Source organism: Macaca nemestrina, chromosome 5 (assembly GCF_043159975.1).
Source record: "Macaca nemestrina isolate mMacNem1 chromosome 5, mMacNem.hap1, whole genome shotgun sequence".
Classification (NCBI taxonomy): Eukaryota; Metazoa; Chordata; class Mammalia; order Primates; family Cercopithecidae; genus Macaca; species Macaca nemestrina.
Window position 1 is genome coordinate 170544829 of NC_092129.1, and position 17881 is coordinate 170562709.

At 42.9% G+C, this 17881-nt stretch overlaps 1 protein-coding gene across 14 annotated transcripts in view; it reads right to left on the reverse strand.

The window, feature by feature from the left end:
* LOC105482449 (sirtuin 5) overlaps window positions 1-16326 on the reverse strand; it is a 49266-nt gene extending 32940 nt beyond the window's left edge. For 2 of the 14 annotated variants that reach the window (XM_071097610.1, XM_071097602.1), the window contains exon 1: window positions 6394-6468. The gene's annotated coding sequence lies outside the window, so the exon portion shown is untranslated. The other 12 variants (XM_071097601.1, XM_071097609.1, XM_071097600.1 and 9 more) reach the window with 12 other exon arrangements.
* Between the last annotated feature and the right edge of the window lie 1555 nt (window positions 16327-17881).

A 17881-nucleotide genomic window follows, 5' to 3' on the forward strand; every position in this document is an offset into this window, starting at 1 on the left:
TGGAGAACTCTCCCAAGTCCTAATGAGACATGACAAGTAAATGCTACATGGGATCCTCAGTTGGATTCAAGATCTGAAAAGGGACATTTGTAGGACAAATGGCGAAATTTGAATGAAGCCTGTAAATCAGTTACTAGTACTGTATATGTAAATGTCTAGGTGTAATACTTGTCCTGGTTTAGATCATTACACTCTAGTTAGGTAAGATGTGGACATTAGAGGAAATTGGGTAAATGGTATATGAGAACTCTTTGTACCATTTTTGCAACATTTCTGTAAGCCTAAAATTATTTCAAAATAAAATTGCTTAACAACAAGAAAAAAAAGGGCCAGCCATGGTGGCTCACACCTGTAATTCCAGGACTTTGGGAGGTTCAGGCAGGAGGATCACTTGAGCCCAGAGTTCGAGACCAGCCTGGGCAACAAAGTGAGACCCTGTCTCTACAAAAGAGTAGCCGGCATGGCAGTGCATGTCTATGGTCCCAGCTACTCATGAGGCTGAGGTAGGAGGATCACTTGAGCCCAGAAGGTTTGAGGCTGCAGTGAGCCATGATCGTGCCACTGTACTCCCCACCTGGGTGAGTGAGACCCTTTCAAAGAAAGGAGAGAAGGCCAGAGCAAGAAGCAAGAGTGAGGGAGAAACAGAGAAAGAGAAAAACAGAGGAAGAAACAGAGGGAGAGGGAAAGAGTGAGAGAGAAAAGCATTATGCTAAGTGAAAGAAGCCAGATACAAAAGGCTACATAGTTCTGAGACCATTTGTAAGACATTTTGAAAAGGCAAAACTGTTGGTACAGAAATCACATCAGTGGTTTCCAGGGACAGGGGTTGGGGAGTGAAGGGGAGCAGAGAAATTTTTAGAGCAATGGAAAATTCTACTGTATTTTTGTGATTTTTTTCAACACTCATAGAATTGTATAATAAAAAGGGTGAATTTTATAGTGTCTAAGGAGTAATATGATAAATCTTACCTGCAAATAAGCAAGCAAGTCAACACGTTTTCAATGTATCCTGTCTCTTCTGCAATCAAAAAGACTGCAGAAGAAGATTGACACTGAAAAGAGAACAGGTTAGAGAAACATGGTGTAGTGTCTCCAGAACAACCTCAGGGGACAGGGCTGTCTGGCTGCCTAAAGTCATTTCTGCAGGGAAGGCAGGCAGACTGGCTGCTAGAGGGAAGTGAACAGACTCATGGGCCCCAGCAGCTACTCTGGTGAGCAGCTCCGAGACTCAGTGACAATGGTGACATCCAACCGACATGAATATCACCCCAGTGCTTGATTTAAAAAAAGCTTGGGGAAAATGGATTGCCATGACCTTCAACTAGCATGGGCACGATAAACTTTTAACAAACTTCAATTTACCTGGAAAACTCAGTAAGGAACAAATGAGATGTTACTATAGTTTGTGGGGTTTTTGTTAAAATCTGGAAAAACTTAAATATATACAAAAATAAACAGTGTAGTATAGGGAACCCTTATATTCTCATCACCCAGCTTCAGTAATTAGGGGCATGAAGTTTTAAAAATATCGTTACAGATGACAATTAAACTTGCATGTCTTGAAAAGTGTGAAGATTAAAACTCTGAGTACTGCCTAACCGTAACTAAAAGCTTCTTATACGCTGTGTGAAGTTACTTAGGCTATCATCTTGAGCTTAATACATATCTTTAATTATTTCTCCCAAAGATGAATATGGTTGTCTCCACTGCTGCTTTCTAATATATTTGAATCTGGAGATAACAATATAATACAGACTTCTAATTTGATCCAGAAAATTATTTTCTTCTTCTGTAGGTTTTTTTATTTTAAATATTAGAAAACATTTCCACTTACTGTAAAAGAATTTTAAAAAACTACTGAATAAACTGTCATATTTTTTATCAGGCATGAAGATAGGATTGTAAGTCATTAAGAATTTAAAAGAAATTAAGAACAATGATGCCTGGAATGATTCCCAAGATCATAAATGTTCATAACATAAAACTATTTTCTTAGTCTTTATTTGTGACTACAAAGTATTTTAAGACTAGACTAAAAGTCTAAATACATTTTAGTATTTGCTACTAAATAGTCTTTTAAGATACGACTACAAAGTCTTTATTGAAAACATCCTTTGTGCCAACATGTATCTGCTTTTCTAGGGGGTCAGGGCAGGCAGTGGTTCTAGTTTCCACAAGGTTACAACCCTGTTCAAATTTAGAAGCAATGTCAGAAGGGTGCCAGGGCATCACTGTAAGAGTCAGAGGAGAGAGGACTCAGGTTATCCAGCCCACTAGCCTCAGGGGTGAAAACTACCCTGGGTGAAGACTCCTGCCTTGATTTTATCTTCCAGGTGGGAAAAGAGGCCTTAGGGGAGGAAATAAACTCATTGATCAGTCATTGGGAGCTTTCTGGGTGCTAGGCAGGTTCTTATAAACTGACATTAATCCAAGTAATGTCATTTAATGATGCCTTTTCATGAAATCTGCAACTCGCCTAACAGATTTTTTTTAAAAGCCTGTATGTTCTCTGTGAACAAGGGGGACACCCTACCAATTCTAAAAGACAGAAGTGAAATATTATATCAGAAATTTGAGAGAAAAAAATTTACAGAAAACTCAGGACCTGACGGCTTCACTGATGACCTGAATTCTACCAAATATTTAAAGAAGAACTAATACCAATTCTTTTCAAACTCTTCTAAAAAACTAAAGAGAAGGAAATACTTCTAAACTCATTTTAGGAGGCCGGTATTACCCTGATACCAAGGACGTTACAAGAAGAAAAACTACAGACCAATATCTCAGATGAACACAGACGAAAAATCCTCAACAAAATACTAACAAACTGAATTCACTGACACATTAAAAGCATCATTCATCATGATTAAGTGAGATTTATCCCTGGAATGCAAAGATGGCTCAACATACACAAATCAATTAACGAGATATACCATATTAACAAAATGGAGGACAAAAACTGTATCATCACCTCAACAGATGCAGTAAAAGCATGTGACAAAATTCAACATCCTTTCATAATAAAAACTCTCAATAAAATAAGTGCAGAAAGAAAGTACTGTGACACAGTAAGACCAAATATGACAAACTCACAGCTAAATCATACTCAACAGTAAAAAGTTGAATGCTTTTCCTCTAAGATCAGGAACAAGACAATGATGTTCACTCTCACAATGTCTATTCAGTGTAGTACTAGATGTCCTAGCCAGAGCAATTATGCAAGGAAAGGAAGTAAGAGTCACCCAAATAGGAAGGGAAGAATTTTTCTATATATAAGTTTTCTACATATAAGATAGATATCTGTATAAAATATAGATATATAAGATGTATATAAGATATACAGAGAGATATAGATATATAAAATATATAATATACAGAGACATAGATGTATAAGATATATGAGATTTCTATATATAAGACCATGTTATCAGCATGATCCCTGTTTGATGATAATATGATTTTATATACAGAATACCCTAAAGATCCAACCAAAAAAAACTGTTAGAACTAATAAACAAATTCAGGGAAGCTGCAGGATACAAAATCAACATATAAAAATCAGTGGTGTTTCTATACACTAACAACAAACTCTATGAAAAAGAAAATAATAAAACAATTTCATTTATAATAGCATTAAAAAAAAAAACTTTAGGTAAATTTAACCAAAGAGGTATAAGACCTGTACACTGAAAACCATAAAACATTGATGTGAGAAAAGAGACACAAATAAACGTAAAGGTATCCCATGTTCATGGATTAGAAAAATTAATGGTTGTTAAAATGTCCATACTACCCAAAGCAATCTACAGATTCAATGTAATCTCTAGCAAAATTCCAATATTTTTCACAGAAATAGAAAAAACAATCCTAAAGTTCATATGGAATTGCAAAAGACCCTAAATAGCCAAAGCAGTCTTGAGCAAAAGGAACAAAGCCAAAGACATCACACTCCCTAATCTCAAAATATATTATAGGACTATAGTAATCAAAACTGCATGGCACTGGCATAAAAATGGGCACATCAACCAATGGAATAGGATAGAAAGCCCAGAAATAAGCCCAAGTATTTACAGTCAATTGATTTTTGACAAAGGTGCTAAGAACACACAATGGGGAAAGGAAAGTCTCTTTAATAAATAGTATCAGGAAAACTGAATATCCACATGCTGGATAACAAAAGTGAATCCTTATTTCACACCATATACAAAAATCAACTCAAAATAGATTAAAGTCTCAAACGTAAGACCTGAAACTGTAAAACCAATAGAAGACAACATAGGTGAAAACTTCGTATTAGTTTGGGCAATCATTTCTTGGATAGGACCCCAAAAGCAACAAAAGCAAAAATAGACACGTGGGATTGCATTAAACTAAAAAGCCTCTGCACAGCAAAGAAAATAATTAACAGAGTAAAGAGACAATCCGCAGACTGGGAGAAAATATTTGCAAACCATGCATCTGATAAGGGGCTCATATCTAAAATATATAAGAAACTCAATAGCAAAACAAAACGAATAACCCAGTTAAAAAATGGACAAAGGACCTGAACAGGTATTCCTCAAAAGAAGACATATGAATGGTCAACAAATACATGAAAAAATGCTCAACATCGCTAATCACCAGGGAAATGCAAGTTAAATCACACTGAGCTACCACCTCACGCGTGTTAGAATGGCTATTATAAAAAAGATGAAAGACAACAAGTGTTGTCCAGAACGTGGAGAAAAGGGAATCCTGGTACACTGTTGGTGGAATGTAAATTAGTACAGCCATTTTGGAAAACAGTATGGAGGCTCCTCAAAAATCTAAAAATAGAATTACCATATGACCCAGAAATCCTACTTCTGGGTATATATACAAAGGAATTGAAATCAGTATGTTGAAGAGATATCTGCATTCCTGTGTTCTTTTCAGCATTATTCACAATAACCAAGATACAGAAGCAACTAAGTATCTATCAACTGAGGATGGGATAAAGAAAATGTGGCACATATATACAATGGAATACTATACAGTCTTAAAACAGAAGGCAATTCTGTCATTTGCAACAACGTGGATGAACCTGGAGGACATTAGGCCAAGTAAAATTAGCCAGGCAGAGAAGGACAAATAGCATATGATCTCACTTATATACTTGGGGTCTAATAAAGTTGAACTCATAGAAGCAGAGTAGAATGATGGTTATCAGGGGCCTGGGGGAGGGCAGATGGGGAAGGGAGGGATGTTGGTCAAAGGATACAAAGTTTTAGTTAGATAAGAGGACTAAGTTTTAGCGATCTACTGCACAGCATCGTGACCACGGTTGATGACGTATTGTATATTTCCAGGAGAGTAGATTTTCACCACAAAAAATAAGTAGGTGAGGTGATGGATACGTCAATTAGCTTGATTTAATCTTTCTACAAATGTATACGTATATCAAAACACTACATTGTACCCTATATATAAATTTGTCAATATTAAATATATATATATTTACATATTTATATAAAACATAATACATGCTAAGTATAATGCAATGAACTGCAAAAAGTTGTACAGCCTCCGAATAAATACTTTTTGAACGCCTATGAGCTAAATAAATGCAATACATCAGTCCCAGGTGTCTCTACCAGGGGGCCCCACTCCCGCCCGTTCCATCATCTACTTTCCTCAAAGTCGTCTCCACCCTCCTATCTGCTGACAGCCGGCCTCTGACCCAGTTCATCACTTTCCCGGGTTTCCGGGCGCCACCCCCTTCAGGTTTTCCTCCTACTCCTCCAGCCCTGCCTCTCTGGATCTCCCATCTTCCCAGCGCTCCAGACTGCATGCGGCCTCCCCGCCCCCTGGGTCCAAGAGGCAGCTTCCACTCCACGCGGGCAAGCCTGAGCTCCAGAGCCGTCCTCAAGCCTCCTCCTCCCGAAGCACTGGGGCACCATCCTCCCGGCTGCTACTCGGGCCCAGGGACTAGGCCCTGAGCCTTCCCTTCTCGTACGCCCCATAGCCAAGCTGCTCAGCAGATCCCGACGGCTCGACCTTCAAACTACGTCCGGAATCCCACCCCTCTCCACGCCCACTGCCTCCACCCCGGCCACCTTCCTCGGTCATCCTGGCTGCCGCAGTGACCAGGGTGACCTTTCTGAAAAGGGAGGCTCTGTTCGGAGCCCTCGTGGAGCTCCCCAGCACAGCGGCCTCGCAGGCCCACCCGCTCGGGTGGGATTACTTTCCAACTCCGTTTCCTGCCCCCTCCCTGATCTCCAGCCGCAACGACCCCACGCAGAGCCCGGATGACCTTGGGCCCCGCACGTGCTGCCGGCCCGCTAAGAGCTCGGGGTCCCCCTGGAGCGCGCCTTCCAGGCTTTCTCCTAGAGGCGCTGTGTCCTGACCGCGCACCCGACCTGAGGCACGGCTCACCTGGGGCAGCTCGCGCCCCCGAAGACAGTCTCCCACGCCCCGCCCCCCGGGGTGCCTCCCTCCCAGCTCTCCGTACCCACCCACCATCCCCCACATCCCCTCCTCCAACCGCTACCCAATCACCAGCCCAGGACCGCAGGGCAGAGGCCGGGCTGCGCATGCGCACCGCGGACCAGCGCTACCTCCGCCCGCCAGCCCGCGGCCGGCCGTGGGCTGTGCGCGCAACCCCAGGAGAGCAGTGCTCGGTCGGGACCCAGTAGCTGGAGCCAGAGCCGGAGAGGCCTCAGAGACCCGGGCCCGGCGCGGGCAAGGACGCACCTGCAGGAGGCGGGCGCGGCGGCTGGAGAGGAGGCCGCGGGGCGGAGCGGCTCAGCGTTCTGCTCGGCTGCAGCGGCCCCTGCCGGAGACCCGGGCGCCGGGGGTTGTCTTTATAATTGAAGGATTGTCTGTGCTTTTTTGGGGGTGGGGGTGGGGGTGGGAGTGGGACTAGGGGTAGAGGGCGGCGGGTCGGAAGAGGCGCGGTGACTTTCTTCGTCTTTGTCACCTTCCAGGGTTCATTCCACTGCCCAAATATGTAGTGAGTTACTATCGGCTTTGCTTCCTCCTTCAGCAAACAGCTGGATCACACAACTTCAGGACAGAGGATTTTAAGTGTTGGGGTCATTTTCCCTGAAACGATTTCAAATGATGGTGAGTTGGTTCCCAGGCCAGCCCACCTAACCTCGAACGCAGTGATGAGTGCGCTCTGACTGCTGAGCTGAGAGCCCCGGTGACTCAAGTGGCTCCGCAGGTCCCCGTTCCCTTAAAATCGGAGTCTTTCCTTTTCTTGGATTTGGGCTTACCACCAGCACCTCTTGGCAGAATGGAATTGCTTGCGGGCATGTCAATGGACTAGAAAGGGAAGTAAGTGGTCTGAGAACTTGGGGGCCAAAAATGTTACATTAACATTTTTTGCCTACCTAAAATCTCAGCCACTTTCCACAGTTTGGCTGGAAATTCAGCCCATATTGAAGCCCCTCTCACTCCTGCAGGTGTTACCAGCAACTTAGGGGTTTATGGAGTAACGAAATTGGGGAGGGCCTCACATCCCGCTGCTTTTTTTTCCCCTAACGTGTATGGTGCTTACTCTGAGCCAGACACTTTTAAGAACTTCACATTATTAACCAATTTAAATCATACCCACCACCTGATGAAATAGGTACTGTTGTCCCCACTTTATGGGTGGGGAAACTGAGGGCCAGGGAGGTCAAATAACTGCTCAAAGCACAAAACTGTTGAATAGTAGTGTTAACTAGGGCAGTCCTGGAGAAATCGCTCAGAGGGCAAAACTGAGAGTTCATTGTTTTCTTAAACAGTAGACAGCTGAAAATGCTCGTTTCTTTCTTTTTTTCTTTTTGTTTTATTTATTTATTTTTTATTATACTTTAAGTTCTAGGGTACATGTGCACAACATGCAGGTTTGTTACATATGTATACATGTGCCATGTTGGTGTGCTGCACCCATTAACTCGTCATTTACATTAGGTATATCTCCTAATGCTATCCCTCCCCCTCCACCCCAAAACAGGCCCCAGTGTGTGATGTTCCCCTTCCTGTGTCCAAGTGTTCTCATTGTTCAATTCCTACCTATGACTGAGAACATGCAGTGTTTCGTTTTCTGTTCTTGTGATAGTTTGCTGAGAATGATGGTTTCCAGCTGCACCCATGTCACTACAAAGGACATGAACTCATCCTTTTTTATGGCTGCATAGTATTCCATGGTGTATATGTGCCACATTTTCTTAATCCAGTCTGTCATTGATGGACATTTGGGTTAGTTCCAAGTCTTTGCTATTGTGAATAGTGCCGCTATAAACATATGTGTTCATGTGTCTTGATAGCAGCATGATTTATAATCCTTTGGGTGCATACCCAGTAATGGGATGGCTGGGTCAAATGGTATTTCTCGTTCTAGATCCTTGAGGAATCGCCACACTGTCTTCACAATGGTTGAACTAGGCTCATTGTTTCTTAAACCGTTTTGTTTCTTCGTTGTTCGTTTGTGTTTTCCTAGTCTCTTTATCTATAGGTAACCTAGCTTAAAGGAACTGCGGTTGGCCCGGGAGCTTCACTGCCCTTTGCCAAGTACCAGAGAAAGATAAGGCCTACTAGGAACCAGAGAAAACCAGAACCAGCCACCCCTTATTATTTTTAGATCATTAATACATCATTATATGCTCAACTCCCGACCCACAGAAGAGAATCACCGCCATTTTCTGACAGTGCATTGTATGAAGAGGCATGTTTATGAAATGCACCTGTGCATCTAGAGTTCCCTTGCACACCTCCCCACTCCACATCTAATGCCTTACAATTCCCCAGCTTCCCAAAGCTCTGGAAGAAGGGGGTCTTTAACGTGAAAGTTTATTCCTTCTCCATTCCTGGCGAGGAATGAAACCCGCTTGCCTTTTTTTCCAGTTGATGTTCTTTCTTCGCAACCGAGACAGAGTAGGAAAAGAACGCAATTTACCAGTAACAGTAGAGCTGGGATTGAATCTAAGTGCTTTGACTTCAAAGACAAGGTTCCAAGCTGCTACACATACCTCTTCTCATGAAAGTGTATTCCATTTCTTTTGTGCTTTCATATTGACCATTGTGAGTTAATCCTTTCAGTTGGAAGAAGAGGGAGACAGTGTCCATTACTGCAAACTTTCATGGTCCACAGGCCCAATATGTAGCCTTCACCACCCACAGGTTCTGCCACTTCTGGGGCATTGTATTCCATCAAGATCCAGGCACCTGCCATCCACATACCAGCCCTGGAACTCATCCCTTCTCCCAGGCTTGGAAACGCCAACTCTCCCTGACCAGTGTCGAGCCACGTCCTCATCTTGATACATCAGCCACTATCCTTTCCATCTTTCAGGCAACTCCAGCTTAATTTCTCGATGGCCTTGCCCTTCTGAAACAAAGGCTGTTCCCTTTTCCCAGAATGACTTTTCCTACTCCTTCCACATTAACTCCCCTCATCCTTCCAGTCTCAATTCATTTGTCCCTTGGTGGGGCAGGGGGGCGGGCAGCCTTAAACCCTCCTCCCTCCCAACTAGGTAAGGTTCCTTGTCTCTAATATAAGCACCTGTAGCACTATGGCACTTATCCCAGTTGAGATTTTAAATGTATTTCTGTGTATTTGATTAAAGTTTCTCTCCTCCACCAGGCTGTGTAGGTGGCTTCTTGTTTTGTTTTGCTCCCCGTGGTATTCCCAGCACCTCAGGATCCCTTATAGTAGATGCTGAATTAGTAAATACATATTAAATAAATGAATGAACAATCTCACAGGAAAAGCAGCCTCAAACTCAGAAGATAATGACTTGGCTATCTTTACTAAAATTTAAGCGGCAAATGACCTTTTCTTTCTTTCTACTGATGAGTCTGTCTATAGCAGCACAAAACAAAAAATAAACAAGATAGAGTTCATTGATAACGCCATCCTATTTACAGAGGTTTTCCTGGGACAGGTGAATAGGTGATAGAGGAGTTCAGAAGCACATACACGATAAAATAATTTTGCCTATTTCCTTTGGTGAAATTCAGACATGTCAAGCTTTAACTCTGGAAAGAGAATCTCTCTCCATCCTGAGTTTTACATCCTCTTGGGAGCTCTCACTTTACTAGTTATCACTTCCGTCTTTCAGGGGTGAACTGTCCTCTTTAAGTTTCCAGTGCAAATATAAATATGGAAATAAATGCCTAGGGATGGTTGACACCAAGAATGACCCTGCCCTGAGATGGAGGGTCACACACAGCACCATGAGTTGTGACTCTAACCTCCATCAGTTGGTCAGTGCATCTGCATGTAACATGTAGCCACAGCATTCTCCCAAACCTGCTACACAGAACAACATTGCACACACCACATCTTCAGAAATAAAATTGACATGAATAACAGACGTGGCAGACAGGAAAACGGGGATTGCAGAGGTTTGCATGCTCTGCAGTGAGGAAAGCTAGGTTGTCAGGACAAGTCTGCAACAGAAGGCAGTCTGGGGCCATGAGAACCAACACACTGTCTTTCAATGGCTGGATGGTTGGATGATGAGCCCATATTCTTTTTTTGGGGGGACAGAGTCTTGCTCTGTCACCAGGCTGGAGTGCAGTGGCGTAATCTCGGCTCACTGCAACCTCTGCCTCCCGGGTTCAAGCGATTCTCCTGACTCAGCCTCCCAAGTAGCTGGGACTACAGGCACCTGCCACCACGCCCAACTAATGTTTTTGTATTTTTAGTAGAGACGGTTTCACCATGTTGGCCAATCTGGTTTCGAACTCCTGACCTCAGGTGATCCGCTTGCTTCAGCCTCTGAAAGTGCTAGGATTACAGGCGTGAGTCACCATACCCAGCCAATTAGCCCATATTTTTTTTTTTTCCTTTTTTTCTTTTTCTTTTCTTTTTGAGATGGAGTTTCACTCTTGTTGACCAGGCTGGAGTGGAGTGCAATGGCACGATCTTGGCTCACTGCAACCTCTGCCTCCTGGGTTCAAGCGATTCTCCTGCTTCAGTCTCCCTAGTAGCTGGGATTACAGGCATGCGTCACCACGCCCCGCTAAACTTTTTTTGTATTTTTAGCAGAGACGGGGTTTCTCCATGTTGGTCAGGCTGGTCTCGAACTCCCAACCTCAGGTGATCCGCCCGCCTCAGCCTCCGAAAGTGCTGGGATTACAGGCGTGAGCCACCGCGCCTGGTCCCATATTCTTAATATCTAGGAGCTCTGTTCTTCCTTTTTCACATTTATACCACCCAGTTTGTTGTTTATGTTTGTTTTGGTGGAGGCAACCACGTTGATCTTTTGAAAATATTTAATGGAATAATGACAATGTGTCCCCCACTGCCCCACTGGAACAGAATTTCTCAAGTGGTCTTTTTTGTTTCCACCTTTATCAGCAGATGTGGTTCTCCTTTCATATCTGCTATGGTTTGAACGTGTCCCCTCCAAATTTGTATTGAAACTTAATCCCCATTATGGTGGTATTGAGGTGGGGCCTTTTGGAAAGCGATTAAGTCATCAGTGCCCTGCCCTTGGGAATGGGTTAATGCCCTTATAAAAGAGGCTTCAGAGAGAGTTTACTTCTCTTGCTCTTATGCCTTCTGCCAGTGAGGATACAGTAAGGCACCATCTTGGAAGCAGAGAACATCCCTTATCAGACAGCAGTGTCAGTGCGTCCTTGATCTTGGACTCCCCAGACCCCAGAAATGTAAGAAATTTCTGTTTTGTTTGTTTTTTGAGACAGAGTCTCGCTCTGTCACCAGGCCGGAGTGCAGTGGCACTATCTCGACTCAACTGCAACCTTCACCTCCCGGGTTCAAGCGATTCTCCTGCCTCAGCCTACCAAGTAGCTATGACTACAGTGCCACCACGCCCGGTTAATTTGTGTATTTTTAGCAGAGACGCGGTTTCACCATGTTGGCCAGGGTGGTCTCAATCTCTTGACCTCATGATCCACCTGCCTCGGCCTCCCAAAGTGCTGGGATTACAGGCGTGAGCCACCACGCCCAGCTGAAATTTCTGTTCTTTATAAGTTACCCAGTCTGTGGTATTTTGTGACAGCAGCACAAATGGACTAAGACAGTACCCCAATCCATCTCCAATGAGGTGTCCAAGTTCTCTACTCTCCCTAGTGTTTACCGTTGGATGGAAGGTTGTCCATAGTTATTGGGTGGGGGTAGGAGAGAGTTTAATGGGGAAGGTCCATGCTTTGGGACCTCTTGCCTCTGATACCTTTCCACCCTGGTCCTTGGTCTCTACAATAGTTCAAGGATAAGGATCAAAGTCCTAGCAGGTTCCAAATGCTGATTTTCTCTCTGATGAGAGACTCGTGTAGTTTGGGGGGATTCTTTTAACCTTAGCTCCCTTGACATTGTCTGCTTAGATTCTGCATCTTGGTAGGTTTGGATCTTTTCCAGCAGAGGGCCCTTCTCTTGGCAGAAAGCTGGTAGAACAGGATTCTTTCCAAGAAAACTAGAAGCCAACTCCTTTTCCCATGGGGCCACATCAAGTCCGTGGAAAACGTGCCTGAATCTTTTCACTGCTGAATCCTGGAAACAGAGGCATTCCTAACACAACCCAAACTCTCTTGGGTCTGTTCCCTCAGGCCCACCTTTCCTGTGGGCTTTCACAGGTACATACCAGCTACCAGTCCCTGAGGTCCTCCAGCTCCAGGGACACAGGTCAAGCTCTCTGGGTGGCTTTCTGAAGCCCTCCTCGCTTGCCTTGAGGTGTAGGGAAAAGCTCTGTTATGCTCCCCAGGGAGACATAAGAAACATACCTGCATTTTAACAACGATATCCAGAGAATTTTTTTCCTTTTACGTGCCTGTGGTGAGTGAGGGGCTAATAATGGCATACCAGTAATGATGGCTAATGTTCGCTGAGCTTTAAGCACCAGGCACTGTTCTGAACATTTCCCATGGATTACTGTAGTCTTCAGTCCTCACAATGACCCAGTGAGGTGGAGGCTTTGACTTTCTTCATTTTACCGTGTGGACAGATGAACTAATCTGCTCCTGGTCACGGAGCTGCTAAGTGCAGAGTCAGAATTTGGACCCAGGCCTTCTGGCTCCTGAGCCCATGCTGTTGGCCACTATGAATAGTCTAGCACCTCTCTTTAAAAGGTGCGGGTGCTTGTCACCTCTTTTCTTTTTCTTTTTCTTTCTTTTCTTTTTTTTTTTTTTTTTTTGAGACAGAGTCGTGCTCTGTAGTCCAGGCTGGAGTGCAGTGGCATGATCTCGGCTCACTGCAAACTCTGCCTCCTGAGTTCACACCATTCTCCTGCCTCAACCTCCCGAGTAGCTGGGACTACAGGTGCCCACCACCACGCCTGGCTAATTTTTTGTATTTTCAGTAGAGACGGGGTTTCACTGTGTTAGCTAGGATGGTCTCAATCTCCTGACCTCATGATCTGCCCGCTTCGGCCTCCCAAAAGTGCTGGGATTACAGGTGTGAGCCACCGCGCCTGGCATACCTCTTTTCTTCTCAGCCTTCTGAACTTAAGCAACATTTTGAGGCAAACAGGGACATTGCATATAATATCTTGGCACATGAAAACATACATATAATGTTGTACATTATGTGTGTGTGTGTGTGTATATATATAAAAAACGTGCATTTTTTTCTTTTGCTCCCTACATTGTCTCTATTTTCTCCTGCTTCCTTTTGTGTTTGTTTTGGTCTCTCATGTTGGAGACTTTCCCCAAGTATCTGATGATCTTTGACTGTCTGTTCATAGTAAGACACCAAAAATGGATAGGATGATGCCAGGTGGGGGTGGGGGTTGAGGAATGGCTCCACTGTTGGGCAAGGATAGAGCTAGTTCATTGGAGGACACAAAAAATGTCAGTCTTTGAGGCTTTCAGGTATTTAAAGAAGCATCATACAGTATCCTGTTGGTGGAAGGTATTTGCCTGTTGGCCAGAGTTTTCCTGACTGAGTTGTGGAAGAGGGTTTGGGATATGGTGGGATATTAAAATGTAGACTTTCTCTTAGTCCTTTTGTTTTTTTTTTTTTTTTTTGCAGCATCTCTCCCTCACTCTCCTCTGCTTGCCGTCCCCAAGTTGTCCCCAAGAGTGGTGCAGTTTTTCAAACGAAGAAACCTTTTGCTTTGTACTAGCATGTGGGGAGGCGAAGGAGAGGAGGAGATGGGAGGGAGGGGGAAGGAAGCAGAATTTTTTAAAAAGCTATGCAGCTCTAGAAACTGAATCCTACTGATATTTTTGAAGGGATCGAGTTAAATGTATCAATTGCTTTAAGGAGAATTAACAGATTTATGATAGTGAACTTTCCTATTTAAAAACAATGTTTACCTTTCCATTTATTCAAGTCATCTTGTAAATCTCTCAGGAATGTTTTCAACTTTCTTCATATGAATTTTCCACATTTCCTATTTAATTTATTCCTAAATGTTTTATAATTAAAATTAAGTTGTGGAAGTTAACCAAAGGATGTGTTCATTTTGAAAAGTCATCTTTACATGAATAATTGAACAAAACAAAAGATAGTAGGTCATAAGCTAAGAAACATGAGAATGAAAATCCAGTATTCTTCAAACTGACTGGGTAGATGCGGCCACCTCTAGTTTAATCTCATCCATCCATCCATCTATACATCCATCACGGCATCCATCTATTTATATAGTCATTCATTTATCTTTTATGTGCCAAAAACTGGCTAAGCCTTCAGTGTGAGCTCTGTATGAGTACTGATAATATTAGCAGTGCATGGATGAAATAATAAAACTTTGCTATTGTAGCAGGACGAACCGCAGACAAAACTCCTCAGACACCGGATTAAAGGAGGAAGAGGTTTTTCATTCGGCTGGAGGCGTTGGCAGACTCGTGTCTTAAGAGCTGAGCTCCCCGAAAAAGAAATTCTTGGCCTTTTTAAAGGCTTACAACTTTAAGGGGTCCATGTGAAAGGGTCGTGATAAATCGAGCAAGCGTGGAAAACGTGACTGGGGGCCACATGCATCAGCTAACAGAACAAAAAGTTTTACAATGCTTTTTTCATACAGTGTCTGGAATTTACAGATAACACAAGTAGTTTAAGTCAGGGGTTGATGTTATTATTACTTTTTTTTAACTCCTAGGGTCGGGTGGTGGTGCCAAGGTTGTCTGGCTATTTATTTTACTTTTGTTTCTTTCTAACTTTTTGCTTTCTCTCTTTCCTCATGTCTTGTGAACTAGGCAAGGTGGGGGGAGGAGGGCAGCAGCAGTAGTAGTGATCTCCTTCCTTACTATCAAACATACTCTATTTTTTTCTCTTTAGCCCCCCTCAAAACTTTAAATACTGAAATTTAGTCTTTGCTTTTTCGCCCTTCCTTTCTAATACAGAGCTCTACAGGGTACCTGTTGTAAATGTTAACATTTTCCTTAGGCACATAAAGCATTTAAAATGTTTTTTCATTGGAGTCTTTAAGAAGTTTAATATAATCCAGTGAGAGGTCAAGGCAAAAGATTGAAGTTGAGGCAAAACTAGTGCATCGGCACTGTCCCTAATCATGACACTTTATTAGAGCAGTAGGAACAAAAAACGCCCTCAGGAACCACAAAGAAAAGAGCTTGAGTTTTAGTCTACTTCAGCGGACATTTGTCCATTTTATTACATATTTGATCTGTATTTATTTCATAAACAGATGTGATCACTTACTCCACTGAGTGTGTGATAAACACTGGAGGGCATGTAGAAGTGTGTTGTAGGCAATGTTCTCTGGGGCTGAAAAGCACAGGATTTAAGAATCCAGTCTTCACCAATTCTGTCTTAGCATCTTGAACCTCAGATTTTTCACCGTTCAGATGGTGCTAATAATGCTCATTCTCAATGCATTGTTGTAAGGATTAAATGAAATAATGTATGAAGAGTATTTAACATAGTGCCTAGCATACAGTACCTCCCAATAGGCAGTTGCTGTTCATTTACTACTTTCCAGGACTAGGTTATGAAATTACTTTATATATTTCACTTTGAAATAACATCTGAGTAGTTATTAGCAACTATCAACCCCCTCATCTTTGTACTGTTTCATCAATCTCCTTGAAAAAGAAACCATATATCAACCCTCTTGGAAAGGCATAAAATGAATATTAACCAGATTCTGAAATTTCCGTCATGTCGAACAGGTGTGATTCTAAAACCAGCAGCATCAGCAACACCTGGAAGTTTTTTAGAAATGCTGAATATAAATCCCTACTCTAAAATGCTCCATCAGAATCTGCATTTTCAGATCCTAAGGTGACTCTATGCACTTTACAGTTTGAGAGTTGCTGCCCTTGTTTACCTACCAGTGGAAGTTCAAGAGGGCATTCACCTGATGATTTTTGGAAGCAGAGGAGGAGAATTAGACATAAGATGAGAAAAAAGCAGTGGAAACTCTTGGGACTTACCATATGTCCTGGCCTCACCCGGGTCCACAGCCCTTTGAACTTGCTTATTGCTTATCCTCCCCATGATGGATCTGCGTGGTATGAGATACAACCAAGAAAGGCATATCTGGTGAACTGGCAGGAAAACGGGGAAGGGGGCTCTCTAGAAGACAGAGCACAGACTACGGGGACCCCGGAAGTGAATTCATCCTCAGGGAAGAAACAGGAAGGTGTGTTGAGCTGGTCTCAATAATAGCTCTAAGGTCTGGAGCCGGGCAGCAGGTCTAAGGAGACAGAGCATAGTGGTCATGACCCGAGCCTGCCCAAGCCAGTCCCCCTCATACCGTCTGAACTTTAAAGAGGAAAGAGCTTATGTGAAAGTAAAGCATTTGGCTCATTAAATTCTGTGATGCCTGGGGTCTAAGGATCTCTCCCAGGGCCTCTAAAAATATAAACCAAGAAGAACAGGATTCACACATCATTACCCATCACACAGCAAAAATTATCTGTGGGCAATGGCCCAAGGAGACTGTTCAGCAGTGGATGGGGATGAGTCATCCTGCTGGCACAGGCACTGGCATGAAAGGGTTTGAAGATGCCCCTTCACAACAAAAATCAAAGCAAAACAATACCTAAGATACTGTAGTGATATACATATGGGATATTTGACTAATAAAATAAGTAAATGGTAATGAGCTTATTTATACTCTTGGTGGGTAAGATCTGGGGATGTTCCAGTCATAGAGGACTAGCCATTTGATTCTCAATTGCATGCAACAGAAGCCAACTGTGGCTGATTGAACTGTTAAAAAATGAATTCATTAAAAAAGAATAGGGCCAGGTGTGGTGGCTCACACCTGTAACCCAACATTTTGGGAGGCCAAGGTGGGAGAATTCCTTGAGGCTAGAAGTTCAAGACTAGCCTGGGTAATATAACGAGATTCTGTCTCTAGAAAACAATTTAAAAACTACCCAGATGTGGTGGCATGGGCCTGTAGTCCCCAGCCACTCAGGAGGCTGAGGCTGGAGGATGGCTTGAGCCCAGGAGTTTGAGGCTGCAGTGAGTTATGAGCACGTCACTACACTCAAGCCTGAATGATAGAGTGAGACCCGGTCTTGTTAAAAAAAAAAAAAAAATAGATTCTAGATAGCAACTCTATTCATAATCTCCCCAAAATGGAAACAACCAAATGTCCATCAATAGGGGAATGGATGAGCAAACGGTAGTACATCATACAACATAATACTATTCAATAAAAAGCAATGGACTACATGAAACAATTTGGATAAATCTCAAAGACACCATGCAGATGTAAAAGGCTATCTACTATATATTTCAATTTTTATAACATTCTAGAAAAGGTAAACTCTAGGGATGGAGAACAAATCAACAGTTGCCAGAAGTTAGGAAGGGGGAAGGGTGTGACTATAGACAGCAGAAGGGAGTTCTTTGGGGTGATTAAAACTGTCTGTATTCTCGTTGTCATAATGGTACACAAATTTATGCATATGCCAAAATCCACTGAACTGTACACTAAAACAAAACAAAAATGTGACTTAATTGTGATGGTTGGACAACTTTTTAAATTTACTGAAACTC